This window comes from Orycteropus afer, unplaced genomic scaffold, assembly GCF_000298275.1.
Source record: "Orycteropus afer afer isolate SDZICR_OR568_19922 unplaced genomic scaffold, OryAfe1.0 scaffold00011, whole genome shotgun sequence".
Lineage (NCBI taxonomy): Eukaryota > Metazoa > Chordata > Mammalia > Tubulidentata > Orycteropodidae > Orycteropus > Orycteropus afer.
Genome location: NW_006921598.1, coordinates 7,891,263 through 7,900,992, shown reverse-complemented (window position 1 = coordinate 7,900,992; position 9,730 = coordinate 7,891,263).

The window sequence follows — 9,730 nt, the reverse complement described above, 5'->3', positions numbered from 1 at the left end:
CTTCTTGGTCACAGCCAGCTACCCAGAGGGACCAAGTAGTTGAACCTGTGGGCTCAGGACCGTAGTCACAGGGGACAGCAAGCTCAATTGGCATAACATACTACACAAAACATTATTCCATCTCCTACTTTGGCAAGTAGTGACTGGGATCTTAATAGCTTGCAAGCAGCCATCTAGATGCAATGATGGGTCTCTCCTCATACAGAGCAAAGAAGAATGAAGAAAACTAAAGATTCATGGAAACAATTAGTCCTAGCGACTGGTACACCATGTGATCCGCAGCCTATACAACTATGAGACCAGAAGAACTAGATGGTGCCCGGCTACCAATTTCAACCACTCGGAGGGGGATCTATGTAGGAGACCCTGGATAGAGAGGGAGAATGATGTGAAACAAAATTCAAAAGCATTTGGAAGGAAAAAAAAGGGGGATCAAGTTTGCTGGTCTGATTCAGTCAGTGGAACCACTAAGACTATGGCCCCTAGCTGCCCTTCAGGTCTGGAACTGAACCCACACCTGTGGCTTCCAGCCAAGCAAAAGACAGGCATAGGAGTTGAATATTTACCTGAGGTAAATACACTCCTTGAGGAGAACAATCATGGGAGAAAGAAGGGCTGTTTATGCACAGGGAGACAGCTCAGGGGGCAGGGGTGCATGGAGGGATGGACACAGGGAAGAGGTGACTGTTGGGAGGAAGTGGAAGGGGAGCTGTTGCATTGTGGTGAATTGTGGTCAATGTCATGAGACAAAGTGTATGTGAACTGCTGTATGGAAAGTGAATTTGCTCTGTAAATTTTCACCCAAATCACAATAAAAAAAGAAAAAAAAAGATTACAGACAAGAAAACTCTATGCGACAGTTCTCATAGTCATACAGGGTTATTCTGAGTCAGAACCTACTCAGTCACAAAACAATAACCCCAAGGAAACCTCTGTAAATTGCATGTGGTGTGTGTCCTCCCTGCTGCACTCAATGTGTTCATAATATTTTCTGGGGATCAAGTATATGTCCACACATATTTATTGCTTGTTTTTTTAAAAGATATACATACAGCCACACTATAGAGATGTCTCTGCAATTCACTTATGTCTCCTTATAATGATTTTTCTATGTTAGCACCTATGGAGCTGTCTCATTCTTTATAATAGCTCCAAGGAGCTCTGGTAGCACAGTGTCTAAGGCATCTGACTGCTAACCAGAAGGTTGGTGGTTCAAACCCACCAGCCACTCCATGGAAGCAAGATGGGGCAATCTACTTCTGCAAAGATTTACTGACTTGGAAACCCAATAGGAGTCACTAGCCATAAATTTTTTTCCCAAATTTTTACAAAAATATTTATTATTAGTGGTCTAGTTACAATTATTCCTAAATTTCAAATATGCATCTTTTAATGTGCCTTCCCTATGTAAAACTCTCACAGAAGGAGAGATACCAAAAAGAAAAGAAAGTGAGCTGTCACAAAATCATGATGAGTACAAAGAAGCAATGAAATAAAAGAGAGAATTGGGTTGTGAAAGAGAAATATTGGTATTAAGAATTTCAGAGTTGTTCTGTGGTTTCCAGCCAAACAAAGTACAGGCATGTGAGTTAAACATTTACCTCAAGTAGACACACGCCCTGGAGAGAACAATCATGGGAGAAGGAAGGGCTGCTTATGCACAGGGAGATAGCTCAGGGTGCAGAAGAGTATGAAGGGATGGACACTGGGAGGAGGTAACTATGGGGAGGAAGTGGGAGGGGAGCTGCTGCATTGTAAATTTTGGTCAATGACATGAGACAAAGTATATGTGAACTGCTGTATGAAAAGTGAATTTACTCTGTAAATCTTCACCCAAATCCTAATTTAAAAAAAAAAAAAAAAGAATTTCAGAGTTGTTGCTATTCTGTTGATGATGTGTGCTGTTAAGTCAATTCCAATTCATAGTGATCTTATATGATAAAGTAGACTCACAGTAATCCCTGTGTGATGAAAGACCCACAGAGTTTTCTAGGCCATAATCTTTTTGATAGCAGATAATTGGGTCTTTTTTCTTGTGGAGCAGCTGGTGGGTTTGAACCACTGACCTTTCAGTTAGCAGCTGAATACTTAACTGTTATGCCATCCTAAATCCAAGGTATTTTCATTGATTAGGTTGACTGGAGTCTCTAGTGCTGAGAGTTAATAGGTATTAAGCTAAAGTTAGCCATAATTTTTTATGGTATGGATAAACCATGAAATTCTTGGTGGTCGCCATTTACACTATATCTAAGTTTTCCTACTCCAAGCAATGTTGCAGTGAATATTCGAATACATATATCTGTGATGGGCACCTAGATGTGGAGTTACTGGTTTTAATGGACATACACATTTTACATCTTGATGTTGTTTTTAGGTGCTGTCAAGTTGGTTCTGACTCATAGCGATCCTATGTACAACAGAATGAAGCACTGTTCTATCTTGCAGCATCTTTGTAATCATTGCTATATTTGAGCCCATTGTTGCAGCCATTGTGTCAATCCATTTCCTTGAGGGTCTTCCTCCTTTTCACTGATCCTCTACTTTACCATGTATTACATCCTTCTCCAGGGACTGGTCCCTCCTGATAACATGACCAAAATGCGAGAGACAAGTCTTGACATCCTTGCTCCCAAGTAGCATTCCAGCTATACTTCTTCTGGACAGACTTGTTCATTCCATTGCCGGTCCATGATCTATTCAATATTCTTCACCAATACTATAATTCAAATGTATCAGTTACTCTGTTTTCCTTACTCATTGTCCAGCTTTGGCATGCATATGAAAATACCATGGCTTGAGTCAGGCACACATTAATCTTCAAAGTGACATCTTTGTTTTTAAACACTTCAAGGAGGCTTTTTTGCAGCAGATTTGCCTAATGTGATACTTGACTGCTGATTCTATGGGTGTTGATTGTAGATCAAAGTAAAATCAAATCCTTGTCAACTTCAATCCTTTCTCCATTTTTCATGATGTTGCTTATTGGTCTGGTTATAAAGAGTTCCATTTTCTTTATGTTGAGGTATAATCCATAATAAAAGCTATAGTCTTTGATCTTCATTAGTAAGTACTTTGAAGGAGTTCAGTGCCTAAGGCATTTGACTGCTAACCAGAAGGTTGGAAGTTCAAAGCCACCAGCTGCTCCGTGGAAGGAAGATGGAGCAATCTACTTCCGTAAAGATTTACTGCCTCCAAAACTCAGTGAGGGTTGCTATGAGTCATAATCTACTCGATGGCAGTGAGGTTTTTTTTTTTTTTTTTTTTAGTAAGTATTTTGTGATAGTTGGAGCTGTGTGTCAACTGGTTGGACTACAATTCTGTGTTGTTTAAGCAGTTGTGATGTGGGTTGTTCCTGTGATGGGATCAGATGTATATGTTTTGAGCCGCCAATCCATTGAAAGGGAGTTTCCCTAGGGGTGTGGTCTGCTTCCAGTATATTTATGGACATCCTGGGAAAAGACAGACTCTTCCGTGGATCGGGATTCTGTTGTGCTGCCTAAAACGGTCCATGAGTGAACAATCCACCATTCGGCTTGGAGATCTTGGATTCATCATTCATTGGAGTCAACAGCCAGTATACTGCCTGCCAACCTTGAGCTCGTCAGCCCCTGCAACTGTGTGAGTTGGGAAAAGCCTTCAGCTTGACGTTTGATCCAAGAACTTGGGACTTGCCAGCTTCTATAAGTGTGTGAGCCATTTTCTTAAGATACATTTCTCTTTTTTTCCTCTCTCTATATATAAGCTTTACCAGTTTTGCTTCTCTAGAGAACCCAGGCTAACACATACTTCAAGTCCTCTTCACTTTTAGCAAGCAAGGTTGTGTCATCTGCATGTCATAGGTCATTAATGAGTCTTCCTCCAATCCTGATACCACATTTTTCTTCATATAGTCCAGCTTCTGAGATTATTTGCTCTTCATACAGATTGAATAAGTATAGTGAAAGGCTACAACCCTGATGAACGCCTTTCCTGATTTTGAACCATGCAGTATTTCCTCGTTCCATTCAAATGACTGCTGCTTGGTCTACATACAGGTTCCTCATGAGCACAGTTAAGTATTCTGGAATTTACGTTTTGATAGATGCTGTCAATATTTGCTCAGCCAGGGCTCTACCAATTATTTATCCTCCCACCTGCACATGAACATCCATTTCCTCACTCTTTTGCCAATAACCAGACATTATCTTTTTTGTCTCCAAGTTGACATACTTAAAAAAACAAAACAAAAAAACAAAACAAAAAACCCCCAAACTTCCCTTTATTTATTTATTTTTTATTGTGACTTAGGTGAAAATTTACAGAGCAGATTCCCTTTCCATACAGCAGTTCACATACACTTTGTCTCATGACATTAACTATAATTTATCCCAATGCAACAGCTCCCCTCCCACTTCCTCCTGATAGTTACCTCTTCCATGTGTCCATCCCTCCATGCATTCCTGCCCCCTGAGCCGTCTCCCTGTGCATAAATAGGTCTTCTTTCACTCATGATTGTTCTCTCCAAAGAATGTATCTACCTTGGGTAAATGTTCAACTCATATGCCTGTCTTTTGTTTGGCCGGAAGCCACAAGTGTGGGTTCAATTCCAGACCTGAAGGGCAGCTAGGGACCATAGTGTCAGTGGTTTCACCAGGCTCTATCAGACCAGCAAACCTGGTCCCCTCCCTTGTTTTTTTTTCCCAAATGATTTTGAGTTTTGTTCCACATTATTCTCCTTCTTTATGCAGGATCTCCTACATCTCTTCCAAGTGGATGGCAGTGGTAGCTGGGCACCATCTAGTTCTTCTGGTCTCATAGTCATATAGGCTGAGGATCGCATGATGTACCAGTCACTTGGACTAATTGTTTCCATGAATCTTTGGTTTTCTTCATTCTTCTTTGCTCTGGACAAGGAGAGACGCATCATTACATCTAGATGGCTGCTTACAAGCTTTTAAGATCCCAGTCACTACTTGCCAAAGTAGGAGGTGGAACAATGTTTTGTGTAGTATGTTATGCCAATTGAGCTTGATGTCCTCTGCGACTATGGTCCCAAGCCCACAAGTTCAACTACTCGGTCCCTCTGGGTAGCTGGCTGTGCCCAAGAAGTGACTACAACCTTGTCCCTTGTCAGCTCTACTATACACCTGGGGCTTCCTTTGGTTCAAATTACATTTTCATGATTACTATTAAGGTTGTTCTAGGAAACTCTGGTGGTGTAGTGCTTAAAGCATTCAACTGCTGACCACAAGCTCAGTAGTTTGAACCCCTCAGCCACTCTGCAGGAGAAAGATGAGACAGTCTGCTTCTGTAAAGATTTACAGCCTTCGAAACCCTATTGGGCATTTCTACTCTGTCCTATAGGGTTGCTATGAGTCGGAATCGACTTGATGGCAGTGTTTTTTTTAAACTAAGGTTGTTCATATATTTATTAGTTATCTCTTTTTCTACTATGAATTGTAGAAATTCTTGCCTGTTTTTCTGTTGGGGTATTTGTCTTCTGAGTTCTGAGAGCTCCTATATGATATTAATGTATTTTTGTGCAAATAACATGCTATACACATTTTGCAAACTGTGTAACCTCTTCACGCATTAGTTTCCTATGTGTGGTAGGCACATTATATGCTTTTGTGTGCTATTTACGTGAGCAGATTATATGCAAAAAATATGGTAATTAACCTTGTCTTTATATAAATTGAAAGATTTTTTTTTCTCCTAGTTTGCTTATCTTTTCACCTTCTTTATAGCATTAAATTTTTATAATATTATATTAAATCTGGATATCTCTATGACTTCTAGGTACTTCATCTTATTTGGAAAGATCTTTTTCTGCCTGAACACTATTAACAAGGGTTACTAGCTGGGTGTTTGGAGAATTAATTGTTACAATATAGGGAACATCTTGGCTGATAAGTTTTAAATAGTATACTGTAGTAGTTCAGTTTGTGTATCAACTTGACTGGGCCTGGTCGTGTTGCTGGGCAGCTGGTGGTAGTTATTCCCCATGGTGAGACTGGCAATCAACTTCATGGTGGGGTCTACCACAAGCAGCTTACTCGAGTAGCTGCCTTAGGGACATGGTCTGCTTTTTGTATATAAGGAGAAACCTTGGGGATAGTGTCTAGCTTATGGCATGCTTGGACCTTGCATGTAGCCGTGTTGTTGTTCAGCAGCCTGCCATGCTCTGCTGATCCTGGGACTTACAATGGACTTGCCGTGTGGTTTGGTAACATTGAGACTGTGCCATTTTATTTGTCGACCTTGGGCTTGTTAGCTTCAGCAGCCAGTAGCTGCCCGAGTGAAGAGATGCCTGTAGCTTCAGTGGGCTAGAAGCAAGAGGCAGAGCTGAAGCCCAAGGTCGAGGGGCTGTCACACAGACCCTAGAGCTTGGCACTTTGGACTTGGACTTAAAGCCTCCAAATTGTAAGAGAATAAATTCCTGTTTGTTAAGGGCATCCCATTTGTGGTATATATTCTTGTCAGAGTGGCACTAGGTAACCAGACCTTATACCAATTACCAAAGAATCCAAAGAGAAGAAGGATATCAACTTTATTGAGGACTCAGTCATGTTCTAGCCACTGTTATAGGCGCTCTCATGGCAACCCTGCAAACACTCTCACCTTACGGATAGAGAAATAGATGATTTGTCCAAAGTCCCACAATTAGGATGTGGTGAAGCATAGTCCTTGGCACATAGCAAGGGTGAATTAATGTTTATGGAATGAACGAATAAGCTGGAATTTGATCCCCTACCTGTGCAACTCAATCCAATATTCCTTTGCTGCTCCCTGCACTCTCTGTACAAAGCAGCCTGAGTTTGGTATATTTTTTAGGATCAGGGATAAATTATGACACAATGGAAGATTCTACATTTGGATCACTTTTTCTCTTTCACATTATACAAAGCCAAAGATCTGTCTCATTGTAAAGAAGCCTAAGATGGAGCTTAATAAAAGGTTGGCCTTTTAGTTTTATGCCTGGATTTTGGACAAAACAACAGGAGGAGGAGGAGGAGGAGATGGCAAGCAGGATTCAGATATTTCACGGCACCGCATGTCTGGGGGTGACACAGGGTAAAGTAGGCTTTGTTTGGATCACCGTATTTATGGTACACATAAGGTCCCAGGTGGGTGGACAGGGCTGATTTTTATAAGCTTTTGAGTCTTTCTTGTTTTTTTTCTTTCAGAACATGCTTCTAGAACTTTCATCTATCATGAAAAAATAATGCATGTTTGGGCCAGAAAATTGGACCCAGAAGCAGCCTGACAACTATAGGAGAAAAGATGGGCCTTTGCCAGCTCAAACTGCCGGCAGAACTTCATAGACACCTGCCAGGATATGGGCTGTGGTGTGTACAGGATGCTCCCAGTTGGACTCACCTCCAAAGGAGACCCTTCCCTCATGGACGCTGGGATGACCTCTCACTGCCTCACTTGGCTGCCCTGCTTGAGGCACGTTTGATACTCAGGAAGGGAGGAAGTGCACACCATCAGAGGAGGTCTAGGGACGAGAGCTACTGTGCCCTGAGGAGGAGGATTGGGAACTAGACGTCCTCATCCCCAGCAGCCTGGGAGGACATTTTAAGAGTAGTCTAACTCTGGTGGCCACAGTAGCAGTTGGAGCCTTGAACACAGGACTTCTGTACAAGGGCAGAGAAGGGGGGCGGTGCTTTGCCATCAAATATGCCTTCTGTCTGCAAAAGGAGAGGCTAGACACTTTTTCATTCTCTTCCTTTCTTTTGTTCATTCCTTGGGATAAGCCAGGTGGATTTGTAGTTCATAAATGCCATGAGATAACATGCTGATTAAAGCTCTGGGACTGTTTGGATGATTTCATTTCCTTTCTCCACTGGTGTTGATTATCATCAGTGGTGTACCCTGCCCAGTGGTCCTAAGGGATCCCTGAGAAAAGCCAGTTGCCGTCAGTTCAGCTCCAACTCATGGTGACATCCTGTGTCAGAGCAGAGCTGGGGTCCGTGGGATTTGCAGTGGGTGATTTTTCAGAAATAGATCACCAGGCCTTTCTTTGCAGGTGCCTCTGGGTGGACTAGACTCCCCAACCTTTTGGTTAGTAGCCAAATCTATGAACCATTTGTACTATTCAGGGAAGTTAATCAAGAGAAGTGCACCTAGAAAGTGCTTAACACTTCTTATAGAACATAGAGACATGTAAGGCCATGTGATGAGGGGTAGGTAATAAACCAATTCATTAGGACTGGTTGGTTACTATCTGGGGTCTGAGAATCATGAAGATGGGGCTCAGTTCCCATGAGGGGAGCCACTTAGCTCCTTTGTCCTTCCTCCTATGGCCAGACTGTTCCTCAATCCCTCAATCCTAGCTGTATACCTCACAATAATGGCTTCAAGTTATTAGAAGAATCAAGTTGGTACAAAGCCAACTTTGTACTATAAGGCATCACTTATGTCCTGTGAGGTGAAATCCAAATGGCTTAGCCTAGCACACAACATCTTTGTGCTCTGGGCCCTGTTGTTTCTCTGACCTCATGCCCTATCTCCCTGACCCTCACATAACTGCTGATAGCTCTCTCCCTCCTGTCATTGCCCACACAGCAGTGGGTTGCTACACAACCTCCATCTACCCCAAGCCTGCCTTTTGGGGATTATTATTATTATTTTATGTGGTTTCAGCATCTCTTTGAGCCAACTCATCACCCATCATGTCTTTTTTTTTTTTTTTTTAAATATATCTGGACTGTGTGTTAGTAACAGGTGCTATTCTAAGAGGGATACTATATTCTAGGTGGTTAAGACACATTTTCTGTTCCTTGTACAACTGTGTAAAGTTATTGCTCATCTCAGTTGTACAGATTGGACATGAAGGCTCAAAGAGATTAAGTCAAGTGCTTGCTGTGGAGCTGGAATTCAAACCCAGATCTAGCTCCTACAGGGCCAACACTCCTGTCCATAACAATGAGCAGCCACTGGGCAATGATTTATTTGTACATGTGTCTGCTCTGCTGGCATGTGAAAGCTTTAAGAGTTAACACTTGTGAATTTTTAGTCTTGGATGCCCAGCATGTAGCACAGAGTTGGTTGACTGCATATATGTTTATGTATAGATGCCAAAGACAATACACTTGCCACCACTTCCAATTCTCTGGTCTTTATTCCTTATTCACTGGTTTTCTATCATGGCTTGTCAAAAGGTTTTTATGAGGGATACTTCCAAAAGCCTGTATGGCAAGTTTTTATTTTATTGTAATTTACATTTTATTCAAACTGAAAAGCCTTCACAGGGTTGTCAACTGCGCAGCATAGAAAAAGTGCAGAGGACACAGCATCAAATGTAATGCTTCCAGTGACTGCTGTTGTCAGCGTTTCTGAAGGTTTCCATCCATTGCTTTCAGATGAGGGTCACTGCCTTGGGGATGCACTAGTTTTCAAGAGGAAAGAGTGGAAACTAGCCATGGAGAAACAGCACTGCCTCTTTCTGGTTGACTAGGCAGGCTGGTGGCAGATGTGTGTCAGAATCTGTGTGTCAGGAGTGGATAAGGACAAAGGTGTCATGCTCTTGAGTAAAATGAAAGGTAAGACACTTGCATAATGGGATGTGTGGCATTCTCCAACTCTCTGGGCTTTTATTCTTTGACACCAGGAAGTATGCTGTTCACTTTGACCAGCAAGGCCAAGGCATTCAGTGAGGAGAACTGGAAACTGATCTGGCTCTGCCCACCATCGTAGGATGGTGTTAACATCAAGTCAACCTTGCTAATGCATCCTATTAGGGGTG